This window comes from Panthera uncia, assembly GCF_023721935.1.
Source record: "Panthera uncia isolate 11264 chromosome A1 unlocalized genomic scaffold, Puncia_PCG_1.0 HiC_scaffold_17, whole genome shotgun sequence".
NCBI classification, from domain to species: Eukaryota; Metazoa; Chordata; class Mammalia; order Carnivora; family Felidae; genus Panthera; species Panthera uncia.
In genome coordinates, this window is record NW_026057577.1 from 148,508,191 (window position 1) to 148,525,937 (window position 17,747).

Genomic DNA, 17,747 nt, shown 5'->3' on the forward strand with positions numbered 1-17,747 from the left:
CAGCCCAGACACCGGATGTCTCAGTGAGGGAGCTTCCAGATGCTTCCAATGCCAAACTCAGGTCACCCCAAACCTTCTGCATTCTATACAATTTCCTGAGCCGTTCTGGACCCATAGGGTTTGTGAGCATGATAAATGACTGTTGCTCTACACCTCTAAGCTTGGGTGTGTCTGTTACACAGCGCTCAATAACTACAACACGCATCATGATTCGGGCCACGTCACTCAAACTTGCCCAGTGTCTACGTCATAACCCTCTTCTACCCTGAGCACATGGTCTCTGTCAGTCCTTCTGCAACTTTTCCATCTTTCGCCCAATTTGCACTCGTACTTTTCTCATTGTCATATTTGGGTGCGCTCGTTTCCATTTGAAAGCCGTCTTAATATTATGCTCAGGTTCTCTTCCACCGGCTGCAATTAGGGACGACGCGATCACGAATAGCTTTGTATGTGATTCTGTGCTTGAGTTTGGGATTGGTTTTATAAGACAGATTTTCAGAAGTTCAATTACTAGCTTAAAGAGGATTAATGACTGTAGGCTCTGGAGGCACACTGTCAGATTTATTTTCAAAGAGTTGCAACAACTTAGAGTGACACCAATAACAGAGGAGCATGTCTATGTCACGGCACCTTCTCCAGCTAAATTAAGTTTTGAAATTAAGAAAAATATTAATTTGAGGCATCAAATGCACAGATTAATTTATCTCCCAAACACATGTGGATGAAGAGTAACAGCAAGGGCAGCTAGAACAAGAGGCACGTTCCAGTGTGGGATAAATACCAGATGACGTATGATTTGGAAGTGAAGGAAGCAAAAGAAAATCGTAATGGTCAAGCCCGAGGGAGAGAGAGGAGGCGGGAGGGAATAATGCAGCAGCAGGGAAACTCGGAGGCCATGGCTAGACGGCCGTGCCTAGAAGGGAGAGAGAGAAAAACAGAAAACTCTGAGTAGCTGCGTGCATCACTGTCTCAGGGACGATTCTGAGGCTCCAGTAAAGCCCCTGCAGGCTGAGTATCGAGGGGTGCTAGACGCGACTTCACTCCAGGGGGTTTTCGGGATCTCTGTGTCTGACGAGTAGACCAGGTCTTGACTGGAGGGGCCCAGGCAGGAGTCATCAAGAGAACGAGGGGAAATGCTGAGCACCGGGGTCACTGGGATAAAATTTCCACCCTGTTTATCATCCCCTTAGATAAATAGCATTAGGAAAAAAAAAAGATATTTGGAATGGGAGCGAATGTGGCCCGAAATGTGATTCAAATATCCCCTACCACCGTTTTCCAACTAACGGTTCGTCTTCTTTCAGGTAAATGTGGTTCTTAGAAGGAAGAAATTTATGAGGACATTCAAGACGGCATTTTAGGGAGTGTGTTCCTTGAAATCCCCCTGTTTAATGGCCCGCGTGCTGCGCTGTCCTATTTTTTCCTGGACACCAAGGGTTTGTGATAAAAACATCTGGCGTACGTGAGCTGGGTTTTGGCAACAGCACGTTATGTAAATAAATATCTGCTTCAAATGCATCACACGGTTGCAACTGATGTCATCGGCTACCCAGTTTTCCAAGAACAACACGAAGTAAACCCCCAATTAAGCTTTCTCAACAGGAAGAGGACAACGGATAGAATGATCCGTTTCGTTCAGGCTCTGCTCTGAGCTAGCAAGCAGGACCCGTGTAATTCAGGGCACGCGGCACTACGGCACTTGCAGAGAGAAACCCAGCTCCCCCCAGATCACGTGCACGTGCTCCGCACATACACCCCACGTGTCCCAACAGAATTTGGGTTTCTGCTTGGCCGGGAAATGGGTAAATTCAATATTCCAGTTGATAGGGTAAGCCATATTTCTATATCAGGTGGATTGCCCATCACTAAAGATCACCTGTATTTGCAGACTGACCTGTGGTGTGAGAGCTGCTTTCCCGTCTATCCCATTCCCTTCGCATAATCCTGACAAAAAAAACGATCAATATCTCCACTTTTCAAAAAGGTTCCCGGTGGGTCCGACTGCTCGTCTACACCAGAGGAGCCAGTGCTGCGGGCAGAAATCACACAAGCACCACAGAATGTGCCTTCAAATGTGCGTTCTCTGCGTGCACCTGAGCCCCCAGCCTCCCCACCACTCCTAGGCCCCCGGGCCTTCACCATACCCGGGTCCCCACCACGCCTGGGCACACAGGGCCCACCACACCTGAACCCCCGGGCCCCCCCCACACCTGGGCTCCTAGAACTCCAGCCACACCTGGGCCCACAGACCGCCAGGAGGCCTGAGCCCTCCTGCACTTCCAGCCTCCGTGGGGGCTCTGTCTTCCGCCCGAGAGCCCCCTGGGTTCGGCAGCCCTCGCCCACTGTTCCTTCATATTCACCACGTGACCCTGTGGCACCCGCAGTTCTCCCGGTGAACCCAACACAGGCCCGTGGAGAATGAAAGATTTTGTAAGGTCTCAGGGGGTCTGAGGACAGCCTTCGACATCATTTCCTGAATTCCCTGGTTTATAGGGGAACCCCTAATGGGACAGAAAGGCCTCTCTCCGCCCAGAGATCCCTGCTGCCCTCCGACCAGCTTTCTTCCCAGGTAGACGGCAGTCCCGTTTGGCACCCATTGATTTTTAACGTTTATTTATTTATTATTGAGAGTCAGAGAGAGACAGAGCATGAGCAGGAGAGGCGCAGAGAGAGACAGAGGGCGACACAGAATCCAAAGCAGGCTCCAGGCCCTGAGCTGTCAGCCCAGAGCCCGACGCGGGGCTCGAACTCACGAACCGCGAGATTGTGACCTGAGCCGAAGTCGGACGCTTAACCGACTGAGCCCCCCGGGCGCCCCACAACATGGTGGCTTTTAACGCTGCTTGGCTAGAGCCTGTGGAAGGTGCTTGCTGGCACTGCGGACTGGCCCCTCCAGCGACCAGCAGGTGCACCTGTCTCTGACCTCAGCAGACTTTACACGCGGGACAGGAACGTGGGCGGCTATGGGAGGGACAGGGCGGCACGGTGGGTTCAGAATCCCCAGTGCGGGGCCGGGCAGCCGTCGGTGATGTTTCCAGTCAGGTCCCCAAGAAGCAGACCTGAGACACGGGGTGACGTGCGTGTGATAAGAAAGGGGGCTGAGCAGAAGCCAGCGCCAGTCGAAGCCGGGCAAGGACGGGGACCCAAGCGAGGGGAGATGCCAAGCAAAGTCCCTCGATGGCAGCTCGGCTGACCCCACGGGGAGCCCGCGGTATGAGCTCCGCCTCCCCCATCGAGGCAGCCGGCACCAGGCGCCGCACCCGGGGACCCGGTCAGCGGTCACCCTGGGCCAGGCACTCCTGCTGTGTGCACCTGGGAGGACAGGCCCAGCAGCCCGAGGAGGCCAGTGCATCAGGGAGGAGCCCCAGCTTCTGGCCACTGAATGGGCGCTGAAGAGGGGGACCAGCACGGAGCAGCACCCACGGACCTGGGGGGATCCGAGCAAGGACCTGGCTTCGTCCACCACAGGCCGTGACTATTTGTATTATTCGACACTCAAGCAATGTATGCATAGGAATTCACTTCACCCTTGTAACAATCCATTTTACAGACGGGTAAGTTGTGCACAGAGAGGTTGGTTAAGTGGCCAGAGGTCGCAGGGCTCCTCTGTGGTCATATTCCTACAGACGGAAGAGCCAGGCCCCCAGTCCACCCCGAGGGCCTGCGCTATGACCTCTCTGTTCTGCCTTCGTGTAAGAGCCTGTTCCCTCCTCTGGAAAGTGAAGTAACAACCAGCTAGTAAGGTCATACAGGAAGATCCTTGCTAATTACGAAACCGCTGATGAACTGCGTTCCGGGAGCAGGAAGAACCACAAAGGGAACCTTGCTGGCCCCAGATGACCAGAGGCCTAGTCAGCTCCAGCCACGTGAGCCTCTGGTCCCCGAGTCCAGGGTCAAGCTGGCTCATGGACAGGAGCAACTACGCACATGTTTAACTGCACCCTCACGACAGCCTCTGTGCAACGGACACTTACACCCGTCCTCTTCCACGTGCCAGGACCAACCAGCTCCTACAGAAGTTATCCTTAAAAACTGGCAGTTTTGTTTCCTTCACTTAATGGGGATTCCAGAGGCACTGGTTGCCAGCACTGATTCAGTGACTCAGTCTGGATGTCCGGAACGCAGTCTGCTAGTCTCTTGGCCTTCCCTCAAGGTCACAAGATGGCTGCTGTGATTCTAGCCATCACACCCAAACCGCAAGCAACAGGAAGAAAGAGCCGAAGGGCAAAGGGAGAATGCTAAGTGCCAGCTGAGCCTTCTGCCTTTTCAAGTTTTCCTAGAAAGTTCACCCCAGGACACGCATCTGTCAGAACAGTTTCACATGGCGACATCGTGAGCAAAGGAGGCTAAGAAATAATACTCCCTGATCTGAGTTCACTGCTGCTCGAGAATGCTGTTTCCATGCGAGCATTATTTTCCTATTGCTTCCATAAGAGAATACCACAAACGTAGTGGCTTGAAACAACACACATGTGTTCTCCTCCGGTGTTAGAGATCAGGTGCCTGACGTGCCTCACCGGGCTAAATTGGAGGTGTGGGCAGGGCTCTGTTCTTTTCTGCAGGCTGTAGCAAAGCATCCGTTTCCTTGGCTTCTCTGGCTCCCAGAGGCCACGTGCATTCTCTGGTTTGGGGCCCCTCGGGTCTTGAAAGCCAGCAAAGCCTCGTGGAGTCCTCTCGAACTTTGGTCTCTCTGGTTCTCCCTCTTCTGTCTCCCTCTTCCACTTTCAAGGGCCCTGTGATTACTTTGAGCCAACGCTGAGCCCTCCTGCCTTCCCCACCCAAGGCGTCAGGACTCCTGGGCCGTCTCTTTACATTTGTGTACACGAAGAGGGTGGGGGCGGGGACTGTGCTCGGCAGGCCCGCCCACCCCGCACAAGGAATCAGATACTAAATAGTCACACTTCAGGACTCTGCGGTCTAGTCGGTCTAGTCGCGACCCTCCCACTAGCGGTCCGCCAACGCAGGTGAATGGGCGTGGCTGCGCGACAATGGCACTCTGTTCCCCGAGGCACCCAGCCCAGCCGGGGGCACAGCTGGCAGTTTGTCTCAGAAACTTGCCGTGGACGCTGCGCTGGCCCGTGCCGAGCCTTGTCGCACCGAGTGGTCACGCCAGGGGAAATACGGGGGCCTCCGGGCACCCTTGTCAACCTACCGGTACACAACCTGTTTTACGTGTGTCTCTGTTTCAAGACACCTTGTTTACAGTAGAGTTGATGCAAAATCAACACCGCGATGAGATACCACCTCACAGCTGTCAGAATGGCTGGAATTCACTCAGGAAACGACCGATGTTGGCGAGGATGCAGAGAAAGGGGATCCCTCTGGCACTGCTGGTGGGAGTGCAAACTGGGGCGGGCCGCTGGGGAAGACAGCGTGGAGGTTCCTCGAAAAGTTAAAAATAGAACTACCCTGCGACCCAGCAATCGCACTACCAGGTATTTATCCAAAGGATACAGGAATGCTGATTCGAAGGGGTCCACGCACCCCAGCACTGTCAACAATAGCCAAAGTATGGAAAGAGCCGGAATGCCCATCAACCGACCAAGGGATAAAGAAGATGGGGGTTTATATACACAATGGAACGTCACTCGGCAACCAACAAGAATGGAATCTTGCCATTTGCAACAATGTGGATGGAATTAGAGGGTATTGTGCTAGGCGAAATAAGTCAGAGAAAGACAAACGGGATTTCACTCAGATGTGGAATTGCAGAAACACAACAGACGAACACAGGGGAAGGGAAGGAAAAGTAAGATAAAAACAAAGAGGGAGGCAAACCATAAGAGACTCTTAGGTACAGAGAAGAAACTGAGGCTGGATGGAGGGGTGGTGGGTGGGGGGCATGGGTCAAATGGGCGCAGGGCATCCAGGAGGGCACTTGTTGTGATGAGCGCTGGGTGTTAGATGCATCACTAGATTCTCCTCCTCAAGCCAAGACTACACTGTACGTTAACTAACTTGAAAATAAATTAAGCAAAAACAGAGGTCATAAAAAAAATAATAGAGTCGAGTTGCCTCATTAACACTGAAGCTGGGCCGCCTGGAGCCATCCTGCGGAGCAGAGCGGGTTCACCTGTGTGCACCCACCTGGCTGTGGCTCCCCCTGGCACCGCTTCCCATCTGCTACTGACTGTGCCCCCCGCCCAAATTCCCATGCGGAAGCCTAACCCTCAGCGGGATGGTATCTGGAGATGGGGTCTTTGAGGGGACCTCAGGTCTCCCCGAGGTCCTGGAGGTGGCACTGCCATGATGGGAGCAGCGTCCTCATAAGAAGAGACACCAGAGAGGTTGCTTCCTCTGTGTCCTCTCTGACATGCAAGGATGAAGCAAGACAGCCCTCTGCAAACCCAGAGCCACCCTCGCAGAGTCCGCCAGCACTTCGATATCTAGGGTGATGAGAGATACACGTGTGCCACTCGAGCTGCCCAGTCTGTGCTGACTTGTCACGGCAGCCCGACAGACGGAAACAGTAGCCCCGCTCCCTTGCTCCCCAACACCACAGGCATCAGCCAGCAGCACATAATCCTTTCCTCAGGCTCTGCTTTCTGGAGAATGCAGGTTTGGTTCCAAGCATTCCATCTTTCAAATGGAGATCAGAAGGTTGGGGACGGAACCACATGCAGAAAAGCCAACACTTCTTGGGCGTGAGCCGTATACTGATACTGTGCTCAGCAGTTTACATTCAGCACCTAGTCCTCAAACAACCGGTGCGGGGATCCTGTTTCACGAAGCAGGAAAGTGAGGCAGGGAGACTTGGAGAGATTTGGCCAAGGTCAAGTTGTGAGTTCAGGGGCTGCACAGGGCTCCACACTTGCAGGTCTGGCCCCGGACGGCCCTTCTTTACATGATCTCTAAAGCCAGAGGTGGCTAGTAGATGATGGCCTCCCTTCCCCTGCATCTGCGTTTACCATTATGATAGAACATGGGCTTTCCTTAGCTGAACATACTTTTGTAACATGATAATCCCCAGATGTGTGCCTCTAGCTCCCATGACATCTCCTATCAGCACCCTCCCACGCTGGGAATGGAGTCTCAGAAAAACACAAAATGAATGGACTGTAGAACGTAGGCCATTAAATTATTCTGCAAGATCCTTAAACGTGCCGAAGTGCCCGTCTCAATAAATATTTATTCTCAGAAGCTGGTGTTATTTCTGAAACGACGTGCAGCGTATTGATTCTTATTATAGCCCTGAAAAATCATTCAGTTTGATCGTAGTTAGTTCTGCTTGACTTAACGATTTTGCAAGGAACTTTTTGATTCCAGGAAAACAGATGAATTAAAAGTCGACTGCAGGAATTGAGTCACACTTGAGTTCAGAGCCCCTCGCACTTTTTTCCCCGTATTTTCTGCCCACACTCTCCTCTCGCCCCTTTCCTTTCAACCTTAGAAGAAATGTATTATCACTCGTGGGAAGAAAGCCAGCATGATACGCTATTTGCAGATAATTGGAGATATTGACGCTGGCTACTTTCCGTGGCTCTTGGGAGGTTCTCAGGCACAAGCTGAGCCCAGGGCCCCAGCGGACGGCCCCCCGGGAGAACAGCAGGTCGAGGAAGGCAGCAGGCAAGGATCTTCATGCCAGAACTAAAGGGTGAAAGCACAGAGCTTGGGCTCAGAGTTGGGGACAGGGAGGCAGCCTCCTCAGGAAGGCTGCAGGGGGTGAGCCCTCGGCTGCTGAGAAGCATGGTACTTGTCCAGAGACTCAAGGCAAGGAAATCCCAGATACAGGTTCCATGAGCAAAGCCACAGGGGATGGAAGTTCGCCCAGCTGGGTGTTCCCAGCGCAGATGGTGTGTGACAAGATGGGACTGGAGACGCAAGGGGTGAATGCTGGTCTCCCGTGGGCCCATCAAAGAGCCAGACTGGCAGGTGAGTGGAGGTAGGTGATGTGTAAAGGCAGTGAAATTAGCATTCTACCAACCAGCAGGGGAAACCGATCCAAGCCTGGAACGAGGCGAAGGCTTCCTGTGTGCCATCTCCAAGGCGAGGGAGGGGTGCGAGGGGATGGACGGGTTTCCCGGCCCCACCCGGAACCCCCGTAGGTCTATGCCTTTGAAAGGGGGGGAAGAAAGAGAGGGGGCGAGGTGCCGGGACAGGAGCGCGTGCATCATTTGGAGGACGGCAAGGGAGGGTCCATCGTGGTGTGCAGCCAGGTCATGTAATGTCCTTAAGAGGAACCGGAGATCGGCTACTGCTGCAGCGTTTCTTTCTAAGCCCCAGCCTTCACCTTCCTTCTGCTCGGGAACCTGTGGCCTATCCCAGTTTGGATGCGACTGTCTTCTTCAACGGTGTGCCGATGACAACCCTACACCATCGGATACACTGAGGATAGCAGGCTGCCGCTGGACCCCATTGTGGGATTCTGCAGTCCACCTGGTGACCCCACGTGAGACGGAAGACGGCGTGGCTCTCAAGAGGCAATGGTGCGACTATGGAAAGGAGCTGCTGATCTGGGGACACAGAAGCAAAGGGCTCCATACATCCCGAGAGGAGGGGTGAGTGGGGAGGCGGAGGGTGAGCGGGACCACATGTATGCTTTGTGTCGGCGTGGGCTGGGGTGGCAGGGTCCAGACAGGGTGGTCCAGCCCCCATACCCGTTCACTCCGGGGTTCCGGTCCCAACCAAGCAATTCATCCTATGATGACTCTGAGAACCGACATTCACCCACCCGGTGTGTTCACTCTAGAGTAGCCAACGTGATTGCCCTGAGCAGAAAGTATCACTCGGGTATCAGACTGAAACCCTCACAAACCAGAGATGAAGAGATTGCAGCTCAACAAGTTTGCAGTCAACCACTGCTTTTCATTGAGAAGATAATGAACAGGCACATCATGAAGAAGTATACAATGAGCACTACAGCACTGTTTTAGGGAGTCTGGATTCAGAAAGATGAATGCCCTGGTCCCCCAAAATGCCAGCCTGAAGACACCCTCATCAATCACTTTAAGAATGTTTCTTTCCAAATAAATGACCTTCCCACCAAGTCCCCTGCTTCCTCTGCATTGGGAGTATGGGTTCTCCAGAGACAGAGACCAAGAGGACATGTATTGGTCGGGAATATGTAGTTCTGTGTCTCTGGAGAACCCTGACGAACCCAACACCGACAGATGATCGATAGATGATAGATAGAAATTGGTTTTAGATATATCAGATATAGATACACAGACATAGAGAGACCCAGATATGACATGTAGATCTCTGTATCTATTTGTAGACAAATAAATCTAGATATCTACGTACGTCTCTACATCTATATAGTTACCTAGATGGATACAGGTTAGAGAGATTATGTCTATCTATAGATTTATATAAACCTATATATCTATTGCAGATGTGAACCACACTTGGAAAATACCCTCACAGTGACGTGGAGATAGGTGTTTGACCACAGCTGGGCACCACAGCCCAGCCAAGCTGATGCATAACGTTAACCATCCCAGCTGGTACGTACTTCCCTCCCTCTAGAACTTCCATGGGGTGGGAACAGTCATCTTTCCCCAGAGAGCACACATGCCAGTGGGTCCACCAGCCACAGGTCCCAAAGCAGAGGGAAGTCAGGTGGTAGGAAACTGAGGAAGGTGGGGGACCTGGGAGGGCAGGCCGAGCCGGCTGTTCTGGGGGTGTTCTGAAGGTCAGATGCTTTGTTCCCCAGGAAATTTCCCTGAAGGTGACTTCAGATCTGCTCTGTGAGCCTCAAGGGTGGAAAGTACCCAATTTCACACAAGGGAAAAAAAGGTCAATGTAATTTACACACATTGAAATGCTCAGATCTCGAGTGCATTATTCTACAAGTTCTGTGAATATCCACTGAGGCACACAGCACCTTCCTGCATGGAAAGTTGCCTCGTTCCTCCCTGGTCAATCCCTCCCTCCCTGAGGCAAGCTCTGATCCTGATTCCTATCACCATAGGCCTCTTTTACTTATTCCTGAAGTTTATATCTACAGAATTACACAGTATGTGCATTTTTGCGTTTGGCTTATTTCACTCAGCCTATTATTTCTGAGACTTACACATTGTGTGTACATGTAGTTAATTTCTTCTCATTGCTGAGTAAAATTCAACCGTGTGGACAAAGCATGGTTTATCCATTCTGTTGATCAATAATCCACATGTGACTATTATAAAGGTCTTATGAAAGACTTTTCATACACACAGACACGTTTATTTTGGACAATTTACCCAGGAGTGGGATTACCGTGTCATAGAAGCAGATTTACCACTTTAAGAAACGGACAGTTTGCCACAGCGGTTATATTCCCGCCTACAATGTGTGAGAGTCACCGTGTCCTTTGTGTCCTCCAGGCTTTTCTGTGGTCACCCCTGTGCATTCCAGACATTCTAGTGCAGCATGTGTATCATTATATCATATTATAGCCAATGCTGCATTGGGTTTTTAATGTGCAAGCTTCTTGATGATTAATAAAGTTGAGTAGGTTTTCACAGGTTTATTGACCTGTGTGTGTGAAGTGCCTATTTGCCTTTATCGCTTTTGAAACTGTATTGCCCCTTATTATCGAATCCAGGAGTTCCTTACATATTCTGGTTACAAATACTTGGACTTATGAATATGTCTTCATAGTCTGTGACTTGCTTATTTCATTGATAGTGTTTTGTGATGTAGAATTTTTTCTTTCCATGAAGTCTAATTCATCATTTTTTAAATTTTGTGAGCATGTCTTTTGACTCATTAGAAACCTTTGCTTACCCCAAGGTCACAAATATGGTCCTTTGTGTTTTCTCATTTTCTTGTTTACATTACCTTTTTTTCTTGCTTACATTACCTTTACATTTTGGTCTGTCTTAACTAGGATCTTGTATGGAGTGAATTCCATACAACGTTTTAAACGGATCTCATGCAAAGCACATTGTAAGACCTAAATTACAAGGTATTAATATAGAGCAGTGGGATGGTATACTCCTTCCTTCCTCAATTTGGCATTTAATACAGATTTTGACGACCAGCTTTCATACACCTGGGGGCATAAGACAGCCCCCTGAGATCTGCCTGCTTTTCTAGCATTTCCAGCTACTCTCAGGGCCCCACTCGGACCTATCGGCCACACTTGTCTATCGCTGTCCGTGTCCTTGCCACCGAAATAGCACTTTCTTTGCATCCCTTTCTTTGCGTCTCCAGACGGATTCACCTCCCTTGATTTCTTCCTCTCTCTACTTCTAATACACACACACACTTATCATGTCCTTTATATTTATACAAATGCATACCTTTTCTGGTGCTCTTTATTGCTTCCTACAGATTCAGAATTGGAGCTGACATTATTCTTCAGCCTGAAGAAATTATTTTAGTGTTCCCTGTAGAGAAGATTTCATCGGGAGAAGTGCTCTTAGCTTTTCTCTTCTCAAAACTTATTTCAGTTAATCTTTTCATTTTGAGATAGTAGTAGATTCATAATCAACTTTAAAGAACAGAGGGATTCCGTGTATCCTGTACTCAGTTTCCTCCAATGATAACGCCTTGTAAAACTACCCTACGATACCACAGCCAGGATACTGACACTGGGGCAGTCAAGATACGGAGCCTCCATCACTACAGGATCTATTATGGTGCTCCTTTTAGTAACACCTCACACTCTCTAACCCGTCGGTGACCCCGAGTGACCACTAATCTGTCTCCCCTTTCTGCAACGTTGCCATTTCAAGAATGAAATTACACAGGCTGTAACAATTTGGGATTGTCTTAGCTTCGTTTTTTAAGGCTATTTTTCAGGATATTGAATTCTGGATTGACAGCTGTTTGCACGTGTACGTACGCGTGCGTGCACATACACGCATGCGTGAACATCCTCTATTTTTCCCGATTGGTGTTTTCCCAGCATTTTGGAATCGTGCGTTGATGCCTCTCGTCAATCTTAGACCATTCGGAGCAAATATTTCATTAAATTTATTCTTCCTCATTCTCTTCTCCTTCTCAGATTCCAATTACAATGCTGCACCATTTGATATTGTCCCGTAAATTAAGACATTTTTATCTATTGTTTTTTTCTGTTGTTTTATTTTTTAAAATATTTTTCCTCTTTGCATTTCAGTTTAGAGCCTTCCAATTAACCTGTCCTCAAGTTTACCGATCATTTCCTCTGCTGGCTCACTCTGATATTAAACCCAATAAAATATTTATTTCTGATACTATATTTCTCACTTCTAGCATTTTTACTTGATTTGTTTTATACTTTCCATGCGTCTGCTAAAATTCACCCTCTGTTCATATCTCTTGCACACTTTTTCCAATAGATCATTTAACATATTTCTAGTTATTTTACAGCTTTTGTCAAATAATTCCAACATCTGAGCCACCTATGGGTCTACTTCTATTTACTGTTTCCTTTCTTCATCATGGTATATGAGAACAGTAGAGACTGAAGTAAATAGTATTTTTATCTTAAAGGGCACTTCCTTTCTGGCTCAGGCCACTGGTTTGGAGGGACCGAGTAAATGTGTCTTACAATTAAGCCAGGTCTGAGCTTTTTGGCAAGTTTAGTTAATTCACCATGACCTTCAAATGTTTTGAGAATGGGATTAGGATTTTCCATTCTGCAGTGCTTGGGGTCTGGGCTGTGGCAAGATTTCCCAAATGTCTTCATGTCACCCAAACCGCCTGTTTTCCACACCATGAGATCTTGAGATTTACAAGTCAACCGATATTTTGAGCTCTCTTTGCATTCTGGTGCAGCCACGGCCCTTGGGGCACCTGTTCTGCCTCGGTACGTGGACGGGCTCTCTCCGCTCTCCCACCCACCTGCAGCTAATGCCCGTGGACAATCCCCCAGGTCTCTTGCTCATGCCCAGCCCTCGGCAGCTGACAATCCACAGCGCCTCTGACTGACTGACATCAGTTCTCATGTGCTGCTTCTCCCCTCCTCTTGTAGGTGGTTGTCTTGGACTTGGAGGAGGTGCCAGGAACGTTGGGGGAATCTCCAGCTTCCTGTCCAGCCCTGATCCTGAGCACTCGAGGAGGGCCTGTGCGAAAGACCGGTTCTGTGGCTGGGGCTCCTCGGGATTCCAATCTGTCAGCTTCGTGTGGCCATGCAAAGACTTTTAAAATTCATACCCACTTCTCCTTATCCCCATCTACGGCAAAACCCTGTTTCTCTTGTATGTACACCAAGAATGAGAGTTGCTCTGGATCTCTTCTCGCCTCTGAAAACCTTGCCATTTCTTGCAATTAAGTTCCTTATGGGATGTCCCCCCCACATTTTAAGCTCTCTCACTGGTTTGGAAAGACCGCGATTTCGTGGCTTATACATCTTGTTTGGGTTATCAAGAGCATCAGTCTCTTGGGAGACATCTTCCACGCCTCTCACCCTCTATTTCCTATCATTTTTTCTCTTGAGTTGTTTTCTGTAATTATTTGCAGAGCACTCTTATACCAATATCTCCTGATTTGTAACTAATCTGCTTATATCCTATCTCCCGGCTTTATACTTTGAGATACACACGTGCGTGTCTGCGTCTTGTTTTTAGTTCTGTTTTTCACACCGATTGTCTGATAAACCTCCATCATCCCTTGTCCTCCTGTTATGCTTTCATATTCCCGTCCAATTTCTTTGAAATGTGAAATACTTATTGTGTGTATTCTAAATCTGGGAAATAAGACATACACAAAGTCCACAAATCTGGAGTTTGTTCTTACTGGAAGTTCTCGTCTCTTCAGTTGTTTTATGGGTATGAGTATGAATTCATGCTCCTTGGAACTTTACCGGTGGGAATTCTTTAAGGACTGGGCTTTAAAAACTCTTTCCTCCAACAAGCATTTCCATTCGACTTTTCCAGGCGCTTTAGCACAACTAAATTGGGACCGCTGTAAACTCACCTGGAGGGACTGGGGCCACATAAGTGGTGCACATTCCTATCCACACTCACGAGTGCAAGACGTGGGGTAGGAATTCTCATGCAAGATACTGTTTTGTGTGTGTGCTGGGGGTGATTTTTCCTGTTCCATCCATAGCTGGGATGGAGGGGGGGGGGGTCCTGTCCCTACCTTCTCCTTCTGTGTTTTTTTTTCCCCCCCCCTTGGCTTGACCTAGAATTTCGTCCCTACCTGGGTCCTGGCTTCATGGGGTGCGGTTGTCACTGATGGAACCCGTGTTCTTCTCTCCCCAGGCCTCGTCACCTCTCCCCTTCTGTGTGGCCCGCACACCTCAATCCGTCTGCCACCTGAGACTGGCTTACTCCCTCCCATTGTCACACAGGCAGATGCTGAAATGATGCCTCCCCGAGTGGATTTCAGCTTCCTTGTCCTGTCTCACCTTCAGCAGATTTTCTTATTTTCTGCCAGCTCAACTGTGCACTATGTTTTAAATGTCTTACTCAGCATTTGTTAGTCTGCAATTCTGCAGGATTCCTTCTTTAACTTTTACTACCTCTGTTGGGCTTTCCTGACAACTAGTGTGCAAGTTTGTGCTTTCCAGGGGCCTCAGGATCTGTATTTTTAAAGCACACTCCAGGACCTGGGTTAAGTGCAGGACAGTTGGGCAAACTTTCACACACTCGTCTGGATGACCACCTTCCAGAACTTTCGAAGGAGAGAGCCCGCTCCTTCCTCGGGCCAGTGGCCCACTTTGACTTTAAAACCTTTGGGTTAAAGTGGCTTTTATATTAGCCTCTACTTTGGCAGCTGTACATGCTGAAGCGAATGTAGATATTACTAAGTTTAAAAGTAAGGTTGAATAAATCCGTGCCAGCTTCGTAAAAGGGAAGTGCGTAATCGATTCTGGAATTACATGGAAACGCCGTGAGCCGGTCCAGGGTGAAAGTGGAAGTAAGTAAACTTGGAATTCTTCACACACGGTCATTTTCCCTTTTTGCAGAGAAGAAACGCCTCCTGCACGGATACGCACGCTGGGGGCAGATGATGGCACGGGCACTAGGAACAGCGGGTTCGAGACTGAAGTCACAGAGACCTGGCCGGGTCTGGGGGCAGTGGGGCTGAGAGCACTCGTTTGTCTGCCTCGTGTGGGCCACTGGCTGTCCCGCTCTACTGGCCGGGGCACACCAGCAGCTCTGTTCTTCTGAGACAAGGCGAGTGGCTAGAAATCAGGGCTCACCTCTCAGATACTTTTGTTGTGCCTTTGCTCAGTCTACCTGGATCTGACTCAGGAAACACCGTATCCACGGCCACTGACACTTCACGAGGTTGCTAGAAACAGAAAGAAGCTCCTACATTCTGCATAGTGCTCTTTACAAGCCATGCTGTCACTGACTGGAGGTCACCTAACCTGCCTGCCGCTCAGCTCTGGAGGCAGCCGAAGCGATGCCCTTCCCCGATTTTCAAGCAGGCTCTAATGCAAACAGAGATACAATATTCCTCTGTTTTAATAAAATAGTCTGTCTTGAAAAGCTCTACCGAGCAAACAATTTAAACATTTAACCGAATGAAATTAGTGGCACTTAATTACTTCAATCATTAACACAGAAGATTGTGATATTTGGGTATAAACATGAACATGTAAAGCAAATCTCCCCTCTCCCCACCCTGAAAAAAACCCAACCGGAATCAACAAGAAGACAATAAAGGCAAAAGAAAGCAATCAAAATAATTCCTTTCCGATGGTGAAAGGTTACTAGCTGTCAATTCCCAAACCACCAGGATCCTGCCCAAATGCTATTAGAGCATTGATGGGCTTTGCTAATAAAAAGCATTGTCTCCGAGGTGAATGTCTCCTTGATGGGGGATCATGGGGCAAGCTGAGGGCCAAATACAGGGTGGTACCATCCCCCCCCCCCCCCCCCCCCCCCCACCATGGTGTATGTGTGATATTCTCTGGACACTCCTGGCTACCCAAGAACCAAGGAGAGGGGTTTAAGTGCTTGCTATGGTGGTGTGGGAAACTAAGGCAAATGAAAAATTAAATTCCCTTACTGCCTGCAGCCCACTGACAAGTCCTTGAAACGGGCTGAGTGACCTCCCTCTAGGAGCTCAGCTGCCTCGATGACGACACTTTGCTGGGGACAAAAGAGCCCCTTAGCTTAACACTGTCCCAACCTCGAGGACCCTGTAAGCCTACTTCCTTTATCTCACCTGCCCTGGGACATATGCTGGCAGTCCTACTCCAAGCTTATGGTCCCCGATACACATCTGAAAGGGCTCATGACTGAGGTTTTATTAAACGGTAATAAGTGGTGTTTCCCTAGCAACAGCCACCCCTGAAGGTCCTGGAAACCTTGCTTCCAAAATACCTTAGAGACTTACTCTATCCCTAACCCCCTCCCAACCTGAGGTTATATAACGAGTTACCCGTCAGGACCCCAGGGCAGCTCTTGTGCCCACGGGTCCCGTCCCCGTGCTTTAATAAAATCACCTTTCTTGGGGCACCTGGGTGGCTCAGTCGGTTGGGCGTCCGACTTCGGCTCAGGTCATGATCTCGAGGTCCGTGGGTTCGAGCCCCGCGTCGGGCTCTGGGCTGACAGCTCAGAGCCTGGAGCCTGTTTCGGATTCTGTGTCTCCCTCCTTCTCTGACCCTCCCCTGTTCATGCTCTCTCTCTGTGTCTCAAAAATAAATAAATGTTAAAAAAATTTTTTTTAAAAATCGCCTTTCTTGCACCAAAGGCGTCTTCAAGAATTCTTTCTTGGTCGTCGGTTCCGGCTCACCCCACCATCACCCTAAAACTTCATCATCCTGAGCTCAAGTTCTCATGATCTGAATCGGCATCGTTCAGGGGTACTGTCTGTATTTTCTACAGAACAAAGTTTTAAGCCCCACCGAAATTTCTTGGGTGACTCATAGAAAGATGTGACGTATGCGATGCGCGTCTTCTGTCTCACTACACCCAGACGGAAGACAAGTCCCAGGGACGCCAACAGCCTCAGGAAGTCACAGGAGAACACAGACATTCCCCCACCCACCCTCCACCCGCAGGAGGGTGCGCGCTCCCGGCCCCAGTGGTCCCACGGAGGCTGCCCCGTGATTAACAAGGAAGGGTGTGATCTCTCAGCAGGGTCTCTGAAGGTCCCTGCCAGAAGCCCCTGCCCCAGGGGGAGCCCCGCCACACCAGATTTCTTTTAAATCCCAGGCACCAGGGTTTTCTTATTTTAAGATTTTTCTTCTCCCTCTCCTTTCTCTCCACGCGGCCACACTGTGGGATCTCAGAGTGAAAGGGGCGCAGGTAAAGGGCACGATGTAAAAACAAACCGTTCGCCATATCATTTCCTTGATCTCAAGCGGGCTGGGAAGGTGGGGGTGTGCAGTTGAGCAAAGCCAGAAATCAAGCAACGTGAACCGAACAGTTCCTGGAATTGTATTTACCTCACTTTATTTTTCCCCCATGTCAATGTTTCTATTTACAAATTAAAGTTATGTATTTCACAACGGCATCGGAATCCAGAAAACTAATTTCCCCATCACTAAACAGATAGGCTGTCCGAACAGAAAGACGCAGGGACATTTTATTCTGGATGACGGCTTCAGGCTCCCTAAAAATACGAGTCCGGAAAGGAAAGGTCAGGAAGGAGTGAGTGCTTTAAAAACTATTTTCCGCTCCACCGCAGATTTAACAAACACGTCTCCAAGGTGCAAACAAAGGCTGGCCCTGGGTGGCGGAGGCAGAGAGGAGGCTGTCTGAACAGCCCGCTGAGTCACGCCCCTCCTTCCGCCCCCCGTAGGTGGCTCCCCAGGACAGCACGTGTCCCTGGGGCCTCAGGCTGAAAGGACACTACAGACCCTGCAGGCATTCCGGGGACCGCCCTGTGAAAGGAGTCCCCAGCATTCAACAGAGCACTTCTTCTGCATT